The following is a 23559-nucleotide window of genomic DNA, read 5'->3' as shown; positions in this document are numbered from 1 at the left end:
ACGTTTTTTGCCACCGATACCGATCACCGATCGTCGTGAGCCATATCGGCCGATACCGATCCGATACCGATCGTTTTTGATTAAAAAGAAATTAAAAATTATTTTATATAAAAAGTTTTTTTTAATAAAATATATATATTATATAATTAGACTTGTACTTGTATTATCTGCGAGACATCGCCACCACGCAACAAGTCAAAATGCTCGCTATCTGCAAACAGCTCCACTGTCTGTGTGTACTCTAGTAGCCCTAGCTCCAAAAAGGATTCTCCGGCGCTGCAGCGGGACCCTATTGCCTTGGTAACGTTATGCTTTGGTCATTTCACATTCAGCAAGCCCTCAGCTCGAATACGCATTCAATCAATGTTATAAGACATTGATATCAGGAGCTATCTGTAGCTACTGCTAGCCGGCTAGATGACGTTAAGACAACTATTTAGTTCAATCGGACATTTCGTTTTGAACCGTGAACTAACGTCAGCTAACGCAAGCTAACGCAAGCTAACGGAGATATCAACATGGGCTACTAGACTTCCTGGGGCATTTGTTGATATCCGGAGCTATCAGTAGCTAGCCGGCTAAATACCGTTAGACAATGCCTACTAAAAGTGAATAGTTGACTGGGTAATTTTGTTTAAACAGTAACGATAGCTAGGTAGCTAACGTTAGCTCAGGTCGAATGCACCATCTAGACTCAGCAGAGGAGGTCCGCCTCCTCTGTGTTTACAAACTCTACACGGGTACGGGCGGGGCTAGGGAGGAGGAGCAGTTTGCAGGTCCTGTGCGTCTGAGACAAGCGAGTGAGATATCCACTTGATCAGTTTCCGCGATCGGCGAATATGACTAATTATCGGAATTCCCCGATCGCATATTTATACTGATTATCGGCCGATAACGATCGGTGGCCGATCGATCGGGGCATCCCTAATAATCGATTTTAATTATAAATTCATATTTGACCTTGACCTTGACCTTATTATGGCCAAATCATACATATATGGATAGGGAAAATGCTCCTCTTTCCAATGGCAGGGTTGAATCTGGATTTAGTCATTTCCTTGCAGTTTTTACGATAATTAGCATTTTCCGATACATTCGTATTTCCAATAAATCGCATAAAACATCGGTAAAAATGAAAATATACACTTTGACTACTGTTTTTGATAGGGTTATGGTATTTACTCTTGGCTACAAAAAATATATATTTAAAAACATTAACCTCTTAACATCCAAGGGCCCACATGTGGACGATTCTTTGCCGACCTCTAGTGGCTCGGGTGTGCATTTCTTTTAATACAATATATAGATAATTTGTTGCCTGTCGATTGCCCTTTCAGGTGACAAAATCCGTTCAGCGGTTCTCGAGTTACATGCCGATATGTGAGGCGTGCCCCAAAGTATGCAAAAGTACACATTACCACCCAGTCCCGGCGCCATGGGCGGGCATTAGGGGGCCGGGCCCGCCCACTGAGTCAGCTGTGCCCACCCTGGTAAAAAAAAAAACGTTTTTTTTTTTTTTTATAAATCAAAGTCAACTATCCAAATCCTTAGTCGGGGACAGCCCTAGTGGGCACTGATGTCAACAACAACACTACTGAAGCTAGCACGGCACTCTGTGAGAATTCGTTTTCTACCCTTAAGAACGTCTTGCCTTCATCGACGCAACTAGTAAGGCCAATTTAATTCAGTTGGCATTTGAGAAGGACTTAACAAAAAAGTTCAGGAATGAGTGGAGGGGCAGTGTTTTAAGAAGATTTCACTCTGTCCCCAAACGCCTCTTGCCGCTCTACTAATGATGGTGAGTAGCCTGTGGAGGAATTTTGTTTGCTTTTTTATGCACCTTATTCAGTTTGTCAGTGAATTCAGAAGTGTTGAATAAATGGAGACTTTTCAAAGATATAGAATAGAATAGAATAGAAATGTATTATCCTGAGGGAAATTTGACACTGCAAATCACTCAACATTAAACATTTAGACAGAACAAGTCACAAATAAGAATAACAAAACAAATGGCCTAAGAATAGAATAAAATGAAATAGAATAAAAATAGAATAAAATATACAGTAAATAAATACAGTAAAAATATACTGAAGTCTACAGTAGGTGTAATAATGCACAGTGCTGTTTAAAAAGTAAGAGTCCAGGAAGATGGTAATTGTCACTCTCTGCTCAGTGATGCAGTGAGGCACAGTGATGCATTGTATAGTCTGATGGCTGTCGGAATGAAGGACTTCCTGTGCCGTTCAGTGCTGCATTTAGGTAGTGTGAGCCTATAACATGCTCCTCCTGTCAGCCAAGTCTGTGTATAGTGGGTGGGAGGGGTTTTCCCTGATGGCCTGGAGCTTAGCAAGGTTCCTCCTCTCCGCCACCCTCGCTAGAGTCCAGCTCCACCCCAACCACGCTACTGGCCTTCTTGACCATCTTATCCAGCCTGTTTGTGTCCCCTGCTCTCAGTCTGCTGCCCCAGCAGGTCTGTTATATATATCTGTTCAGTCTGTTTTTGTATAAGTGAAAGTTCTTAAGATAGAGAGAAATTAGATTTTTCAATTGCCTCTCTGCCGTTTAGTTCAGCACCGTGGGCAGCGCCAAGCAAGCCACAGCGCCGCTGTCCCAACTGAAACGTATAAAAGGGAACCTGTGTTGAAAAACCATTGTGCCCCCCCGAGAACATTTTATGCCCCCCCACTAATTTGTTTCTGCAGCCTGGTCTGTTACCACCCCAGACTCCCGGGGCTTTAGCTCCGTCAATCATTTGGCAATCTCGAAAATATTTGCACAGGGTTGTAGCCAATGAGTGTGGCTTTCCATTGATACCCCATGATATGATAATTGGGGATCTAATACAGTCTCTATTGATCGATTTATGATAAAGAAAAGCAGATTGCAGAATGGGTACAATACAGTAAGGCTGGACGGTATGGTCTAAAATGTATATCACAGTATAATTTGCAGCATATACGTTAACGGTATATATCACGGTCAGGGTTTCCGTTAGCCGTAATTACCGGTATTTGACCGGCAAAATCTGTTGAAGTCCGACATATTTAATCTCTCCGGTCATAATGTCCGGTGAAAATAATTCCCTCTAAACACAATTTGATTATTTGAATTGTATTAAAATAGGCTAAAATTAAATGGCCTATGCGATGAACGAAACAATCATTACATTTGTTTCATCGTTGCTTCACCAAGCAGGTCTAATAATGACAACGATGTTGTCAGCGGGATCTTAGTGCTGGGTTTGCGAGAGCATGCAGCTGCAGAGCCACAGAACCCACGGAGCTGTGCCCGCGCAGTGCAATACTCCAATTCAGCCATTGGCAATTCAGCTGTTGGGTGGGGGGCGCTGCTGAGCGGTCCCCAGACCGGACCTCAAAACACCGCTCTCTGCGGCTCTGCAGCTGCATGCTCTCGCAAATAAGTCGTTGGGAGGTGGAGATTCATCACGCAAACCCACGATAATGTTGCTGTCTCTCTCTGCCAAATTTCTCAGTTCTTCGCTCGATATAATTAATACAAATGTCCAATATAACGGAATTCGTTAGCTCATAAAAATGTGATTATAACAGACTGCTGTTTATTAATGTCGGGCCGACTGCCCACAGACACCTATTTGATTTAAAGTCAGCAGCAGCACGGAGTCTCGAGTCGGGACTTATTTTATTTGGAATATAATGACGCAAAAGTAGCCTAGTTTTAAGTTAAAATATTATAAATCTACATGCCTTGAGGATGTCATCTTTATATAGCCTGCCTATCAATTGTTTTTAAGCTCAATAAACTCTGACCGGAATTTCTCTCATTTGACCGGTAGATTGAAATCTACCGGACACTGAGACCGGCAACGATTTTTTTCTAACGGAAACCCTGATCACGGTATATTCATTTATCTTACTTTTTTTTTTAAATGTTATTCTTCTGAAGGGGTAAAACACTGGTATGGCAGCTATTACTATACTCTTGTATTACTAGGACATATTTCACATAGTACAGAGGTATTTTAAGAACATTTATTGTGCAAAACTGCAATAGAAAAATGCAAAACCTTTTCTCAAGTGTCTGTGGGCAGGTAACGCGTATCTTGGATTCAGTGCTTTGACCATGTCTTTAAAGCCCTTTCGATCGACAGTTTGAAAAGGAACCATGTCCTTACACAAGTAAACAGTGACAGCGTTTGTTATGTCGGTCCACCGCTGGCTTTTTTTGTCGTTAACTTAACTATGGAGTCCTCTGGTCCATTTAGGAAATCCCTGAACATGAACTTGCATTGGTTTGTGATAGATTATTAGTTACTGGGTATTTCAAAGTACCTCATATTTGGTACCATTTTGAAGCGAACAACTAGGGCTTGATGATATAAATTATATAAAATAAGTATGATTATCATCATAATTTGTATTATTATGGTTCATATGTAGTTGCACTTGAACTTGTTGAAATTAAATTCGGAAGATAAAAACGAATTTTCAAGCACTTTCCTTGCTTATTTCAGATGTATGTGTAATGAATGTAGACAATCTTGTTGGCAATATAGAACAGATTAGAAATAGCATCTATTGTTCAAAAGTTATGAATTAATTAATGAAACTAGATTAGATTAAAAAAATTTAAAATATTTGTTTGTGTTAAAAATGTTCAAACTTACCCTGTAACTGAGGGGTACAATTCCCTGACTGTATTGAGAGTATGGTATCATTAAACCACTACTTAGTTATGTACTTTAATTACTGGCCATACAGTACACGGTATATCTGGTGAACACCCACACAAGAATACGGCTTGACAAAGAAAGTTCTATTTAGAGGCATTTATTATTAGAGCAGCAACGATAGGTTACAGATTGAGAATTATGATTGCGCTTATAAGGCGAAGAACACTTAAGTAGGTCAAGAGCGTAAGTCCATGAGCATAGTAAGATGGGTATAACTGACGCCACCTGTAGCATAAGAATTACATAAGGCACACTCGTAGTCAGCTGGAGATACTAAGGGGTTCCCTCCGGTTGTAAGCCAGCAGGGTAGAGGAATGTTCGGGAGCAAAGTCTGGATCAACGCGGAATAACGAGGCTCCAGATACAGGAGCCAGTGCAGTAATCCCTTGGTCCGTAGACAAAGCAACAGCTATACTCCAGTATGCACGACAGCATGGATGAAAGCTAGCCAGCCTCTGTGGTCCTAGAGGCGGGCTCGATGGTGCTCCTCACAGGGTAGATCCCACACAGCAGTGGGGTAGACGGTTCTCTGCTCCAGCAGCCACAGTACCAAAGCAATATAATCCAGCCGGAAAAGGCTCTGCATTCGCCGGTGTAGGTTCTCCGGTGTACATATCCAACGGTTCTCGTCTAGGACTCCTCGGATGGCGGCACGAGTTTAGGCCGCCCAGCCTAGATAAGTGCACTAGCTAGAGTACGACGAACCGGTGGTAATGCTGGTCACTGTAGAACGGTAGCCGCACGATACACTATAAAATAGACTATTACTTCACAATAGAATAAGTCGAACTCGACGATACAGCGTTAAACTCTGACACTTTAGCTATCTATTCGCACGCGGTTCTCAAGGCTCTATTTAGGGGCAAAGGGGCCCACTTCACGGCACGTTGTATCGTGGTGAAGGCTTCAACGTTTTGGTCTAAGTGCTGCTGTATCCACCTGCGACGTATTTATACGTAAGGTGAATAATCTAGTGCCAACCTCAGTTCTGTCTCGTATTACTGCGCAAACCTGGACATGTTGAGACATGTCTTGGCGGTGGCTTTGAACTTGCCATTGGGGGTATGGCCGTTGGCGCCTAGGGGTCGCTGTCCAATAGGAGAACGAATATTATGGTCTGGCCTGTACCTAGGTAAAGGGATATTCCGTGTATATATACAAAGAATATACAAGGGATATCAGACGATATACAAATATTATACAATATATCTCAAGTAATAAATATATATATTCGGTTTAATCTGACCCTTTGTAACATACCCCATTCTCTTCATAGAGCCTTGTCTTCCTCCATACTCTATGCCGCTGTAGAAGCATCTTTCCTGGGTAGAGAAGTACCGTGGCTCTTCCTGGCTCTCCCTGGCTCTCGGCTCTATGTCAATTCTAGGTTGATAAAATGAAATATGTTATATATACGAATATGACCCACTAATGAATACACTAAATACAGCAATGTGGCTATTTGAAAACACTGCATTTTCGAAATAAATACGTCAATTGTGTTCACGTTAGTGAAGCGTTAGCTCGCAGCTAACGTTACCTCAAAACAAAGCAGGGCTTCCTGGGAGAAATTCTTACTTCACCACAGTACTTCCGAAACAAGCTTTTTGAGTGGAAAATATGACCAGAAGGCCTGCGGACTAATACTTGGTGTGCTGGTAGTGGTAGGTCTTCCATATAAGGCCTGAAAAGATGGTGTCCTTCTGCCCAAAACTCGACAAATAGGACCTGAATCCCCGGCCGATCCCGTTCTATCGCGCCTGCGATATCAGTGACTTCGAACAGTTTTAAAACGTAAATAATAAAAAATAATCAAATGATTATTGATAACATCTTTACGAATGTTCATGGCCAAGCAACAAGTGGTTTGTTTTTAAGTGATATCATCTTCCTATTTTTGTGATATTACATAATTTAAAGGTAAAATGTTCAGTTGATGTAAGTGAACCTTCTTGTAAATGTGTAAGAATTAGGACACCAGAAAGAATGGAGGCCTTAAAGATGGACCTTACAAACTACAACTGGGATGAGGTGTATGTTGACGATCAGGGGAGGAAACTAACCTTTTGGCTTACCAGCCAACTGGCGGGTAGATGATTTTTTTTTACCAGCCAAACTGATTTTTTACCAGCCAAAAAGAGATTGCGTATGTGTCCCCCACCGGCAGCCCTTTCTTCTCATCTAAACTGCAGAGACAAAATGGGTGATTATTAGCTTGTTAAACTGATGTTACCGTAACCACCAGTCCCCACCCCGCCTACCCAACCCCCTCCAATGTACAGTTTCTTCCCCCTCAAATGTATATACTTTTTAGAAACTCTGTCTCTTAAACAGTTTCCAACGCCAGGGTCTATGTGACAGGCTTTGTACTCTTAAACAGTGCTGTATTTCTGTAGATCTGGTATGTCATAAATGTCTGGATGGAACCTGTATGTCATGTATGTCATATGTAATGATGAATTGAAAATGGGGGACCCTGATGTAGACAAGACTAAAGTCTTTCTCTGGTCTGCATCCCCTTAACAATTGTGTGTATTGAGCTGTACTGTATTTATAGGAGCCAAAGCACTCATAAGTTATACCTTATTTCTATTGGCTTAGTTGCATACACTGTTAACATCTACATTTCAGAATACAATGGGGCTTAGCTGTATATTTAGGTTATTGTATTATATTTAGTAGGGATGCCCCGATCGATCGGCCACCGATCGTTATCGGCCGATAATCAGTATAAATATGCGATCGGGGAATTCCGATAATGAGTCATATTCGCCGATCGCGGAAAATGATCAAGTGGATATCTCACTTGCTTGTCTCAGACGCACAGGACCTGCAAACTGCTCCTCCTCCCTAGCCCCGCCCGTACCCGTGTAGAGTTTGTAAACACAGAGGAGGCGGACCTCCTCTGCTGAGTCTAGATGGTGCATTCGACCTGAGCTAACGTTAGCTACCTAGCTATCGTTACTGTTTAAACAAAATTACCCAGTCAACTATTCACTTTTAGTAGGCATTGTCTAACGGTATTTAGCCGGCTAGCTACTGATAGCTCCGGATATCAACAAATGCCCCAGGAAGTCTAGTAGTCCATGTTGATATCTCCGTTAGCTTGCGTTAGCTTGCGTTAGCTGACGTTAGTTCACAGTTCAAAACTAAATGTCCGATTGAACTAAATAGTTGTCTTAACGTCATCTAGCCGGCTAGCAGTAGCTACAGATAGCTCCTGATATCAATGTCTTATAACATTGATTGAATGTGTATTCGAGCTGAGGGCTTGCTGAATGTGACAGTAGTAACGTTATACCAATAGGGCCCAGCTGCAGCGCCGGAGAATCCTTTTTGGAGCTGGAGGCTACTAGAGTACACAGACAGTGGCGCGGTTTACAGATAGCGAGCATTTTGACTTGTTGCGTGGTGGCGATGTCTCGCAGATAATACAAGTACAAGTCTAATTATATAATATATATATTTTATATAAAAAAAAAATTATATAAAATAATTTTTAATTTCTTTTTAATCAAAAACGATCGGTATCGGATCGGTATCGGCCGATATGGCTCACGACGATCTGTGATCGGTATCGGTGGCAAAAAACGTGATCGGGGCATCCCTAATATTTAGTGAGAATTAGGGATGCCCAGATCACGTTTTTTGCCACCGATACCGATCGTCTATAAGTCATATCGGCCGATACACTGCCGATACTAGGGATGTCCCGATCGCGTTTTTTTGCTCCCAATCCGAGCCCGATCATGTGATTTTGAGTATCTGTCGATACCGATCTTTCCCGATCCGATCTTTCACATTAGTAACCAATTTGACGCATTTTTGTCAGAAACTGGCGAAGTGAGACAAGCCCCTCCGTTCACATCCCCAGCAGCAGTAGCAGCAGCAACAACAAAAACAACAACCATTCTTAACACTTTGAGTGCCAATGACGGCATAACTCGTTTGTTCATGCCGACCGTTGAGTGCCAGCGACGAGAGATCTCGTCCGTTTGTCATATTTCTTTTTATTAGCGATTTCCATTCATATTTCATCAATCTAGCCTCCCGTTAACACTGGGTCTATGTCCATTGGGAAAATACCACCCCCTATCGTCTCCCGGATGGTAATGCACCATTTTGGAATGGACTCAATGAAAATTGATGAAAAAAAAAATCCGGAATCCACATTTTACTTCTCAGCCATGTAACTAGAACCGACCCGATTCATTGTGGACCCTCAAAGCAGCGTGGAATATGTGTTTCGAGTACATAACGTTGGATCAATACACCCGATCGATATTTGGAATGGCAATCAGGAACTGGAATAATCTTTTTGGAGACCATCTGATCTGAGGTAAGGAATCTATTTTACCAGTCTTAGGATAATCGGAGCTGTTTTCACAGAGATATCAACGTGTGCCCTATGTGTGTGTGTGTGTGCGAGATCAGGAAATGAGAGAATCGATATTTCAGCCCGCTTCTATAGCGTGCATAAGTACACATATACTATCGATAATCTAGCGTTTATTTGAAAATTATTCATAAATAGGCCGAAAAAAGTTTTTTGTGTATGCCAGAATATTCCAGTAAATGCTGTTTATCACGGAATCTATATATTTTCCTTGAAAACGAGGGCTTTTCAAACGTTAGCTCGGTAGCTAACGTTAGCTCACGGACAGTGTTTGTTGTATAGCTGTGTTTGTTGTTACTCGCCAAATGAGAGTATTTTTTATGTTTGGCGAGTGATTCATGAAGAGCACTCGCCAATCTGGCGAGTAAAGACAATCACCAGAGCCAACGTTACGGTAGCGCTGGGCGATATAACGATAATGATAAATATCGCGATATATTTTAATAATCGATATCGAATATCGAAAAAAAATCAAAAAATCGTTTTTTTTTTTTTTTTTGTTTTTTTTTTTTTTTTTTTACCTGCAACAGGGCAGTTTTAAAACCAGAGACAGTGGACAGACTTGTCTTTCTTGCCTGCAACTTAAAGTAATGGCTTTGCTTGTCCAAATGACAATACTGACCAAATTCAGATTTCTTTTTCTCTTGTCCATTTATTTTGTTTGCTTTCTAATTTAAAATACATTTTGAAACCGTCTGTACGCAGTAGGCTATGTGTGCTAGCAGAACTAGACTCCAGTCACGAGTCACAGTGCACAGTGGTTTGTCCACCAAAAAAGCGCCAAAAGATCGAAAATAAACTAGCAGAGCCAGAACTGTTCAACTCCTCTGACTGGAGCCACAGCCAGCAGAGAAGCCGGTTTACTTTAGCTTTTAAACCAGCTGCAGCCTGAGAACTGGAGTGTGAGGGGATGTAACACTAAAGATGGCGGCAATGACAAAGAATTGCTGCAAAATAAACATACATCTGTTGTTAAAAAAAAAATATATTTTTTTTTTTTTTTTTTTATACTTATAACAATTCGATAATTATCGATATCGAGAAATAAAATAAAATTATCATATCGTTATCGCGATATGATTTTTTTCCATATCGCCCAGCCCTAGCTAGTCACATAGATATAAAACACTAGATGGCTCAAGGCGGAGACTCCTGCGTACTTCAGCAGCGGATGACACACGCGAAAAACATGATCCAATTCTCAGTGGAGTTCTCACTCGCTGTCTCTCTTGCTCACAGCTGCTGCTGCACGCCGAGGGCTTTTCAAACGTTAGCTCGGTAGCTAACGTTAGCTCACGGAACAACAATAGCTAGTTAGCCAACACTAGCCAACTACTGCGAAAACTATTGCCAAAATGATGATATCAGACATTGATATCAGAAGCTATCAGTAGCTAGCCAGCTAGATAACGTTAGACAATGCCTCATGTATTAAACTAAAGTGAATAGTTGACTGGGTAATTTTGTTTAAACAGTAACGTTAGCTAGTATCACTCGAGGTGCACTCGAGTCTTGCCGGAGCATTTGTTGACATGGGCTCTGTGAGGGGGAGGGGCAAGGCGTGCAGCAGCAGCTGTGAGCAAGAGAGACAGCGAGTGAGAACTCCACTGAGAATTGGATCATGTTTTTCGCATGTGTCATCCGCTGCTGAAGTACGCAGGAGTCTCCGCCTTGAGCCATCTAGTGTTTTATATCTATGTGACTAGCTACCGTAACGTTGGCTCTGGTGATTGTCTTTACTCGCCAGATTGGCGAGTGCTCTTCATGAATCACTCGCCAAACATAAAAAATACTCATTTGGCGAGTAACAACAAACACAGCTATACAACAAACACTGTCCTATTATGGCGCTTTTCCACTGCATGGTACCTACTCTACTCTACTCTACTCTACTTACTCGCTTTAGGTACCTGGTACTTCGTTCCTTTTCCACTGCAGGTACTAAAATAAAGTACTCAGTTTGTCTCCGTGTGGGGAGGCGGGGCTGCTGGTGTACAGCTGAGAGCTCCATAGCTCTGTGAGAGCTCCACCAGCATAGCTATGTACGTGTCATGAGCTAGTAGGCGCAAGCCAGAGTAAAACAGTTTTCAATCAATCAATCAATAACAACATTAACGAGACTCTCGTTGTGTCTATTCTGATAACGCTAACGTTACCTCTCATTGTGTCTATTCTACAAGCGTTAACGTTAGCTAGGCTGTCTATGCTAACGTTAGCATTAGGCTAACAAGCTGTAACGCTACCAGTCGCGTCTATTTGCTAACGTTAGCATTAGGTAATAACCGGTTTAAAATGGATGGTGATTACCTCACGTTGTGTCTATTCTACTAGCATTAACGTTACTCATACAAACAATCAGTAGCGAGTTATATTGATCGCGCTATGTACGATAGCCATGCTAAAACGCTAGCACAACATTAGCACAACATAAGCTTAAGCCTTAACAAGTCAGCGATCTTTTTGCGAGACTAAACTCTCCACTCGGTGGCAAATTGTGTTGATGTCGGTTTTGTTTAATCAATAAATGAGGCAGAATACACAGTGACTGTATTGTTTGTTTATTGAACTTGTGCCTGCTGCAACCATAATGAAATCCTATGCGAGACATTCAAGATGGCGGCTTTCTGTTTTCGTTCAGACTCTCCAACAGTGACGCGTCTCTCTTCTGACCAATCAGTGGTCTGCAGTTTTTCACGTGACTTCTGTGGTACCAGTTCTACTCGCTTGGCTCGCGCTAAGAACCTCGACAGAGCAGGGACTAAAATAGTACCCAGAAAGTACCCAAAAAGTACCTGGTACCAGGTACTTTGGTAATGGAAAACCGAAAATACCGAGTAGAGTAGAGTAGAGTAGGTACCATGCAGTGGAAAAGCGCCATTAGAAAGACCTGGGTGAAGGATAAATATAAAGGAAAGCCATGGATGACTAAAGCTATGCAAAGGGCGTGCAAAAAGAAAAACTTACTTTACAAGAAATATTTACAACTGAGAACCAGTAAAAGCGAAGAAAGATATAAGCTGTATAAGAATAAACTGACTTCCATTATGAGAGTACAGAAGAAGGAATACTACAATAAAATATTAGAGGACAGTGCAAATAATATACAAAGGTATGGAAGCAAATGAGTGACGGAAGTATTTGAATTTTATCAGACACCGAATTTATAGCATTGAAAATAATTACTTTGAAAACATGTATCTGAATTTTTTCAGACACCGAATTTATAGCATTGAAAATAATTACTTTGAAAACATGTATCTGAATTTTTTCAGACACCGAATTTATAGCATTGAAAATAATTACTTTGAAAATCATGTATCTGAATTTTTTTGCTCCGAATTTACCTATGTGAAATAAAAATTCAGTGTTTAAAATTCAATGTAAAAAATTCGAATGCATGATAAAATTCAATGTAAAACATTCGATGCATAATTGCGGTGTATAAAATTCTATGTAAAAGATTCTATGCAAAATTGTGGTGTATAGAATTCGATGTAAAAAGCCATCATCCGGGCTACCCAGACAGGATAAGCAATCGAGCCTGCATGCAATCGAACTGACTTCTGGCCTATCACTGAACGGCTTTGTCAGTCATGTGATCACACCAACCCGGGAGAAAGATGGCGGTATATATACATACGGTGGGGAGAGAATATATACATACGGTGGGGAGGAGACTGTACATTAGGAGGGGGTGGGTGGGTGGGAGAGAAATATACATATGGTGGGGAGAGAATATATACATACGGTGGGGAGGAGACTGTACATTAGGAGGGGGTGGGTGGGAGAGAAATATACATATGGCGGGGAGAGAATATATACATACGGTGGGGAGGAGACTGGACATTAGGAGGGGGTGGGAGAGAAATATACATATGGTGGGGAGAGAATATATACATATGATGGGGAGGAGACTACATTAGGAGGGGGTGGGTGGGTGGGAGAGAAATATACATATAATAGACAGTCTAACCCGCCGTTATTTGCCGACCCCCCCGCTCCGGTTCCTCCTCTCTCTCTCTACTGGACTGCCCAGTAGTAAAAAGCAATAAACGCTAAAAAAAAAAGTAATCTTAAAAAAAAATCTAAAATATATGTGATGTAAAAATAGAAAGAGTTTCTGAGATAAAACTTCTAGGGGTAGTTATTGACCAGAAATTAACATGGAAACAACATGTTAACTATATTCAAGGAAAAATATCTAAGTCAGTAGCGGTATTGGGGTCGACATTAAAAAATACTGTAAATCCAATAGTCTTACTGCAAAAGCGGGCCATTCGGAACCTTTTCAAGGCTGGTTACTTTGAACACACAAATCCATTGTTTATAAAGTCTCATATTATGAAATTTAATGATTTGGTTTATTATAAAACTATGCAAATAATGTACAGAGCTAAAGCAAAGTTAATCCCAGACGGAATGCACAGGTTTCTTTCAATACATGAAAGAAAATATGATTTGAGAGATATTTGTAAATGTACTGTTCAAAAAGCTAAGAAATGGATTAAAAGGAGGTGTATTTCTACTATTGGGGTTAACTTGTGGAACAATGCTGATATAGAGTTAAGAATGAGTAATACGCTTTTGGTTTTTAAGAAAATGGGTTGTAAAGTTATTTTTTAAAACTACAAGGGTGAATAATACTATTTTTTTTGCTATTTTCTTTTAGAATACTGTTTTGGAGTCTTAATTTTGTTAAGAATATAGGACAGGCATATATAAGCATTATGCTTCAGTCTGTACCTTTTCAGTCACTGTAAAATAAAACATTGTTAAATGATGGTGTATATATATATTGTATTGTGTGAGATGACTGAATAAAACTACTACTAGCTGCTGAGCTATAGCTAATGTCCATCAATATCTTCCTTTTTAATTAAATAGGTTCAAGAATTGAATCAGGATTGTTAGAAGAGAGAGAGAGAGAGAGAGAGGGAGGGAGGGGGCTGCTAGAGTGGAGCTAACGTTAACTTGCTGAGGCTACATCAACAGTTAACATTACATAAGGTTTTAGCGCGACGTGGGCATTCCAGAATGGCGAGGATGCAAAGCATGTTAGACGATTGGACTCGTCGCAGAGTTTACATTACACATAGAAACTGCTATAATATCCATTCCATTTAATATATAATTTCAGACTGAAGTATCTGTACTAGTGGTCTGTGTACTCTTAATTGCTCCCCAGAACAACACAAACTAGGAACAACAATGATATTGTTACAAGGACGGATAAAACCACAATGTCATATTGCAGGCAACTGCCTGTTGGGTTTTATCTCTGTGTTTTATTAATGTTGGCCAGTTTTCAATTACCGCCCTTGGAGTAGATTCACTTTTAAATCACATCAACAAGACTTGAGAAATACAAACTGAACGAATGCAAAACACACTAAATCTGACCTCTTCATTGGTGTACTTCTCTCTTCTCCAGGTACAATTGCTGCATTGCTCCCCAACAACAAGCAGAGATATGAATGAGTCAAGGCCCCACTGCTGTGAACAGTGTGGAAAGCGCTTCATCAAAAAGGCCAATTTTCTAAAACACCTGCGCATTCATACAGGAGAGAAGCCTTACCACTGTGAGAAGAGCTTCAGTATCTCTGGAGGCTTAAAGAGACACCAGCGCATGCATACAGGAGACAAGCCTTACCACTGTGACCAGTGTGAGAAGAGCTTCAGTCAACCTGGAAACTTAAAGACACACCAGCGCATGCATACAGGAGAGAAGCTTTACCACTGTGACCAGTGTGAGAAGAGCTTCAGTAAATCTGGAAACTTAAAGACACACCAGCGCATTCATACAGGAGAGAAGCCTTACCACTGTGACCAATGTGGATCGCGCTTCAGTATCTCTGGAGGCTTAAAGAGACACCAGCGCATGCATACAGGAGAGAAGCCTTACCACTGTGACCAGTGTGGATCGCGCTTCAGTCAGTCTGGAGACTTACAGATACACCAGCGCATTCATACAGGAGAGAAGCCTTACCACTGTGACCAGTGTGAGAAGAGCTTCAGTACTTCTGGATACTTACAGAAACACCAGCGCATGCATACAGGAGAGAAGCCTTACCACTGTGACCAGTGTGAGAAGAGCTTCAGTACTTCTGGATACTTACAGAAACACCAGCGCATGCATACAGGAGAGAAGCCTTACCACTGTGACCAATGTGGATCGCGCTTCAGTACCTCTGGAGAATTAAAGATACACCAGCGCATGCATACAGGAGAGAAGCCTTACCACTGTGACCAGTGTGAGAAGAGCTTCAGTCAACTTTCAAGCTTAAAGACACACCAGCGCATGCATACAGGAGAGAAGCCTTACCACTGTGACCAGTGTGGATCACGCTTCAATCAGTCTGGAGACTTACAGATACACCAGCGCATTCATACAGGAGAGAAGCCTTACCACTGTGACCAGTGTGAGAAGAGCTTCAGTCAACCTGGAAACTTAAAGACACACCAGCGCATGCATACAGGAGAGAAGCCTTACCACTGTGACCAGTGTGAGAAGAGCTTCAGAAAATCTGGAAACTTAAAGACACACCAGCGCATTCATACAGGAGAGAAGCCTTACCACTGTGACCAATGTGGATCGCGCTTCAGTACCTCTGGAGAATTAAAGATACACCAGCGCATTCATACAGGAGAGAAGCCTTACCACTGTGACAAGTGTGAGAAGAGCTTCAGTCAACTTTCAAGCTTAAAGACACACCAGCGCATGCATACAGGAGAGAAGCCTTACCACTGTGACCAGTGTGAGAAGAGCTTCAGTATCTCTGGAAACTTAAAGACACACCAGCGCATGCATACAGGAGAGAAGCCTTACCACTGTGACCAGTGTGAGAAGAGCTTCAGTACCTCTGCACACTTAAAGATACACCAGCGCATTCATACAGGAGAGAAGCCTTAAAGACAGTGGGGGAAACATTTAATTTGATCATTCAATTTAAAAGACACACCAGCACATTCATACTGGAGAGAAACTTACACCAGTGAATACATACAGGAGAGAAGCCTTGCCACTTAAAGAAGCACCAATATTCCAGTATATTCATTCAGGTGTCAAACCCTAAAATCGTGTAGAAATCTGCTTAAAAACTCAACATACTTTAAAGTGACCTGAAGAATCGAGAATCCCAACCTTCCCAGCCAGGACAAACTGGACTTCACCAGGCGATCTGTACCTGACCAAAGCCGAAATGGGTAAGCGAGCGGGTCCTATAGGTCCGGTAAATAAGGTGGTAAGATTCCAGGAGGACCCACCAGAAGAATACGTGATGGCATGGCTGAATCCAGAATCCAGAAGCCAGGGATGTTGGAGTGGTACCAGCAGTATGATAGCCCAAAGTCCCCAGACCAACAACCATCACCCAAGAGACCAAGGGTGATGGTAGAGAATAAGGTGAGTGAACCAAGGTACAAGAAGACCAGGACCAGGTGGAACTGGGCCCGCAACTCAAGAGAAGAGGGGCGGAACAACAGCTGTCTGAATCATCGCACAGATCCTAGAGTGCAGCCTGAAGCCGTAAGACGGGAGCTCTACTCACCCTTCCTACTAAACTACAGCCCACCATTGGCCCCAAGTTATAGCCCAACCGAGGGATGGCTGACAAGAAACCCAGAATCAGGTGAGATGGAGAAAAGTGTGATTGGTCTAGGAGAACTGCAGACTCCTTCCTCAGACCAGAAGCAGGACCAATCCTTCCAACCCTTCCAGAGAAGAAGTGGGACCTCGTTCAAGGTTGGTGTGATGTAAGCCTGATACCATTCGAAGGACCACCAGAGGATACAGAGGGAGTGGGCGAGATGTCGTTGGAAATGCTGATACGAGAGATGGAAGAGGGGATCCTGGAGATGGAGCAGGCCCAGGGAGACCAAGCAGAAGGAAAAGCAGATCAAGATGATTGATTCAGCGCCACCAATCCTGGGGATCCAGGAAGGGCCGGAGAATGACGAGATTCCAGATGAAATACTGGAAATACATGCCCCAGATTATGAGATTCCAGAAGATATACTGGAAATACACGCCCCAGACCATGAGGGTGAATGGACAATTTGTTAAAGGACTGGTGCTGAATACAAAGTAGGTACCAAGAAGAATAAATGCAACAAACACAAGTAGCCTCCAGAGGGCGATGACGGGAGCGAATACTAATAATCAATGTCATGTATGACTGAAATGAAATAATTGTATTATAATCAACATACACAGATACAACTGCTCAAGCAGCTGTATCTTGGCGACCATTGGAGGAGAAGTTGGTGTCCCCATATAGACTTCAGGATATTGTGTATACCAACATATCAATTAAACAATGTAAATTAAGATTTGGCCCTTTAATCACACATGTGATCCAAACTTGGCGTGACACTCAGAAAGTGGGTACAAACCGCCATCAATGGCACACGCATTCCCCTCTATTTAATAACAATCTTCTCCTTATTGAACAACAACCTATTAGGTACCCTAGATGGGAAAAGAAAGGTATCCACACATTGGGGGATATCTTTGATAACTCTGGCCTCCGATCTTTCCAGGATATATCCAACGGATATGATCTCCCCGGAACCTCCTTTTTCTTTTATTTACAAATAAGAGCAGCTCTGAAGGCTCATGGCGTGCCATGGGATGCTCCACTAGTGCATCACCGCTTTCACAAGTTCTTTTATGACAAGGAGACATCGAGAGGCTTTGTCTCTGACTTTTATCGCCATTTACTCATGACCTCGTATAAAGAGCTCCCCCTGGATACGATTTGGAGAAAGGATGTTCCGGAGTTGGATGTAGATTTTGATTGGGATGCAGTCTGGGAAAATGTTCGGTTATCCTCACACAACCCAGATCACCAACAGATTCATCTGAATTTTATTCACAGGACTTATTTAACCCCTAGACGATTGAATTCAATGGGTCTCAGACCTGACTCTCTGTGTACCTTGTGTCCAAGTGGCGCCACAGGTACATTTATGCATATGTACTGGGAATGCCCTCCTGTTGTGATTTTTTGGGAAAATGTTACATATCAGCTCTCAGACATTTTCTCTCTAACCATACCTGTATCTCCTTCTGTACTATTACTGAATGATCTCTCTAAATTACCGACCTCTATACAGGTGAAAAAACTAATTTTGGCCGGCCTCACAGCCGCAAAAAAATTGATTGCCTCACGTTGGTTTCATCCAGATAGACTCTGTCCAAAGGTATGGTTTCTCACCTACCTTGACGTGATCTATTTGGAGATATCCACGGCATGTGTTATAGGGGTTAGGGAATCTGATATCGTAATTTGGTTGGCTACAGTGGCAAAGTTGAGGGAACGCATATAAGTTTGGAAATGTTTGTTTAGATTCTTGTTTTTTTTTTTTTTTTTTTTTTTTGCTGAGTGATGTATTGTGATGTATTATGAGTGTGACTCATGTTGAGGTCCTGGGGTGAGCGGGGGGAGGGGGGGGGGGGAAGAGAACGAGCGAGTGTCCATGTTAGGATGATCACTGTACAGTTGTATCAGTGGTTGTCTTGTCATGTGGTGTTGAGTAAGCCTTTTTATGTATTGTTGTTGTTGTATTGTGATATGTTTTGTTTCATGTTGGAAAAAAGAAAATAAAATAAAAATATTTGATCAAAAAAAAAAACATACACAGAAACATGATTATAAATGTATTATAATCAGCATACACAGAAACATGATTATAATAAAGACAAAACCGTATCTACAAGGGAAGTGTGATACTGAAGGAAAAATAAATGAATAAAGTGTACTGTGTGTAACATGATTCAAGCAGGCAGGTTGTGACTGAGTAGGGCCGTAACTGCATGGAAAGAATGACTCATGCTGGAAATGGCCCACAGAAAAAGGGACTCATGCTGTGTCTGGGCAAGAACAGATGGGAGGTAATAAAGGAACGTTCTAGTAAGATTGGTCAGGACTAAAAAAGATAGTTATTGGTTGAGCAGATAAAGGAGGGAAGACCTATATAAAAGGCTGTTTTACTAGTTTTAGGCATAGCGCTGGGATCGGCTCTCAGGGTAAGTTGTCCTCTGCCTGAACCAACCAGATGAGGATCGGAGGATTGCACCACACACGGGATTGCGGGCACGGGGAGACACTCTCGACCCAGGTAAACCCTCGGAGTCCCTAGCTGAGTGCGAGGCTATAATTCTCCTCTGGTCCATCGCTCTCCCTGCTCGACCGAGGGCATTGGCCCACGGTCAGACTCCCTGTACTGGGCATCAGGCTTTTTGGTGGAATACATCATCTGAGCTGGATAAGGTCGATCTGATCAGTCTACTAAACTCCCCCAGAATGGTTATATACTCAGTCACAGTTTTATGATTTTAATTTGTTTTAATTTGTTTACTCAATTTTCTTATTTAATTTGAACTAAGTTGTTTTCTCTATTTTCTTATAAATTTGAACTGTGGCTTATTTCCCCATGTGCACAAATTATTAAGCTTGAATTAAGCATTACATCACGCGCAGGAGTGTGTTATACTCATTAGATCACGCCTAGGGGTGGTTGTTAGGCCCGACGCGCAGCGGAGGGTCGTTAGACCCCCCTAGGCGTGATCTAATGAGTATAACACACGACTTCAAGTGATGTAATGCTTTTATACAATGGCCGAATTCACCCAACCTTATTGCTACACAATAAAAACACAGTAATTTAAGCATAATGGAGATTTATTCACAACCATCCACAGAGAAAGTAGATCCAATAGTAGATCCAAGTCCAACATATCTGTAACGAACTAACATATACCAGTTGACTATTTTTTTTTGAGGATTTGTTCAAAATATATTCATACTTCCATTTGTCTATCTATGGCGGACTCATTCAGAAAATGTAATTCTGTTGTGGGAGGGATCTGGGGTCACGTGGAGTGTGTTATACGAAATAACAACGGCTAACTTGACTGTTTCAGCCAATCAGAATCAAGATGTTTGAATGCCATTGTATAATAAAAAATACATCATTGGATTTAAAGAGATTGTGTGGAAATTCTCTCTTTTACCCCGAGAAGGGGGTTTTCTGGAAGGTGATCGTAAGGGTTTAGGTAAGGTGCATTTTAACAGGTTCTGACGAACATTTCCCTGACTGTGAAACTATACTCATGGTTAAAGCTTTTCAAACACGCCTCGCAGCTTAAACTAGGGTTACCAGATCCCAATAAACCAAATGTGGGACAAAGGGTATGTTTGTGAGGACAATGTGGGACGCCCCCCCCCCCCCCTTTTTTTGGTGGACTGTCCCTGTCCCCTCCTTCAAGGCTCATCCGCCACTGTCCTTAAAATGACCACAAGCCTAATATGTTTTGCCCTTATTCATTTTCTTTTATTTTCCTTTTGTCTCTAATGGGTGTTAAGTACTCAAAATAAACAAAATTATCACCCAGACTTACAATCACTTATGATTATAGCTAGGTCTGGACCCCCAGTCTTATCACACACATGCATTGCACACATAATGACCACCCAGACTATGCATAATGCACAACCCGCACAACGCTTTTTCACTCTGCTGCCCTCCGGGAGGAGAATGAGGAGCCTCCGAGCTGCAGGACCAGCAGACTGTCAGGAAGCTGAACTCTCTCCCAGCTCTTCCCTCCTCTCTTACTCTGCAACCACAGAACCTGGACTAAGAACACCCCCCCCCCCACTGACACACACACACACCCAGCTCTCCCCCCTCTCTCTTACCTGCCTCCACAGAATCTGGACTCCTCTCTTACTCAGACCCCCACAGACTCTGGACTACCCCCCCCCCCCCCCACTGACACACACTGCCACTTTACTACCATTATTTTGTTTATTTATTTAGTGTACATCATATTAGTTTACTGCCATATCCATAATCTTACTGCCACTTTACTGCCATTATTGTATTATTATATTTTACTGCCATTATTTATTATGCATACTTACTGTATGCTAAAAGTTTTGCACTAAGTTCTTGTTTACCTCTATATTTACATTCACTCATACATTGACTTTTTTTTAGCTACTGTACATTGTATATAGTCCTGTATACTGTCCATATGTTACTTTATGTTTATACCGTAATTCCTCTAATAGTAACCGGGTCTCAAATACAAGCCGGGTCTCTATTAATGGCCGGGTGCGCTCTTGAGCTAAGCAATTATAAGCCGGCCTCCTAATACAAGCCGGGTTACTAATATACTGAGCTGCATACTGAGCTAGTTACTTGATTTCACTTTGAAAACGTTGAAATGACCAGTGACCACCTGTAATTGCACCGTTTACTATTTCATACAGTACTTGGTTTCAATAAATGAACCCAGTACATTTTACTGGGTTCAAACTGACACAAAATGTTGATTTATTCATTATGATCCGTTTGAAAATTTGAAATATAGGCCTCCCTCTTATACAGGCCTCCTCCTAATACAAGCCTGGTACCCGCTACAGTTGAAACAAATACAAACCGGGGTTACTATTAGAGGAATTACGGTAGTGTACTTTATGTTTATATTAGATCTTGTTCTTTATATACACCGTGGGAAGGGGGAAATGCAATTGCATTTCTCTGTATGTCTTGCACATTACGAGAGGTGACAATAAAGCTGACTTTGACTGTTGACTAACAAAAGTAACTCACCAAAACAACTCACAAGTCCAGGGATTCACACTGGCACTGGGCGTTAGCGTGGATGACAACCAATCATGCGGGACATGGTCTCAATTTGCGTGACGCATGAAAAGAGACAGAAATGCTGTACAATCATGCGTGACGTCTGGCCACTGAAGGATGTCTGTTTTTCAATGTGTATATAATGTAAAATATTGGTGGGTATATAATGTAAAATATTGGTGGATGACAGAATCTACTCATAGTCATCTCAGAGGAGGAGGATAACAGAGAGAGTGTGTGTTAGGAGCTGACTAACCCCAGCAGATGAGGCTGTGCTGTTATCATCAACAGCCTATAGCCACAGCGTTTGTTTGGGGTAAGTTAACATCAACATCACCGCTGCCCAGGGGTGTAAAAAGTACCCAGAAATGATACTTAAGTGAAAGTATGGGTACCGTCTCAAAATCTGACTCAAGGTATCTGGCTAAAAACACACTTGAGTAAAAGTCAAAAAGTCCTACTTTTAAATGTACTTAAGTACTAAAAAGTAAAAGTAAATTTTTTTTAAAGGGATACACCAGGGGTCTCAAACTCATTCCATCGTGGGCCAAGTTTTCATTTTAACTACACATTGCACCAGGTGAGTTAGTTGAAGAGGTGAGCCAATTAGTGAAATCATCAGCTGGTGTTTAGGCAAGGCTAGAATGAAACCAAGCATACACTCTGCCCACAATGGAATGTGTTCTGCGATAGACAATGCTGAAATTAAAGAAGAAAGGACACTTTTTTTGCATTAAAATTATTTAATGCACTTCTCCATTGAAGGTAAACTAACATGGACGGCATTCACATCACAGCATGAATAATATCACAATATTAAAAACAGAATGGTGTATCCTGAATAATATCACAATATTAACCACAGCATACTGGATTATCCTGAATAATATCACAATATTAAAGGCAGAATACTGGAGTACCCTGAATAATATCACAATATTAAAGAGAGAATACTGGATTATCCTGAATAATATCACAATATTAAAGGCAGAATACTGGAGTACCCTGAATAATATCACAATATTAAAGACAGAATACTGGAGTACCCTGAATAATATCACAATATTAAAGACAGAATACTGGAGTACCCTGAATAATATCACAATATTAACCACAGCATAATGCAGATCTGACTGTCTATTATTCTGATAGCAGGTGTTTAATCAAAGATCCCCGCTTTCTAGTGTTGCACAAGGACCAATCAGCATGGGTATATGGGCGGGTTCATTTTCCATTGATGGGGATTTGATTGGCTGTTTTGATTGATTGATTGATTGATTGAAAACTTTATTAACAGATTGCAGAATGGGTACAGTACAGTACAGCTCAATACATACAATTGTTAAGGATGCAGACCAGAGAAAGACTTTCGTCTTGTTTACATCAGGGTCCCCATTTTCAATTCATCGTAACATATATGACATACATGACATACAGATAGACAGTACTGCTACATCTATACATTTATGACATACCAGATTTGCAAATACAGTACTGTTTGTGATACGAAAAGAGTCCAGAGAAAAAGTATATACATTTGACGTAGAAACTGTACATTGGAGGAGGTTGGGTAGGTGGGGGGGGTGGGGGGTACTGTACATTGGAGGTGGTTGGGTGGGTGGGGGGGGAGGTTGGGGTGGGTGGGGGACACTGTACAACTGTACAAGCAAAACTGTACATTGGAATATTGACAAGACCATACTTGGTAATTTTACTGTACATGGGGGGGGGGGGGGGGGGGGGGGGGTTGTGTTAGGACATTTACAGGGGCCAGTTAAAATTGCAGTCTCCCGTAGGGTGT

This window comes from Notolepis coatsorum (assembly GCF_963971535.1).
Source record: "Notolepis coatsorum genome assembly, chromosome: 19".
Classification (NCBI taxonomy): domain Eukaryota; kingdom Metazoa; phylum Chordata; class Actinopteri; order Aulopiformes; family Paralepididae; genus Notolepis; species Notolepis coatsorum.
This window is presented reverse-complemented; position numbering follows the sequence as displayed.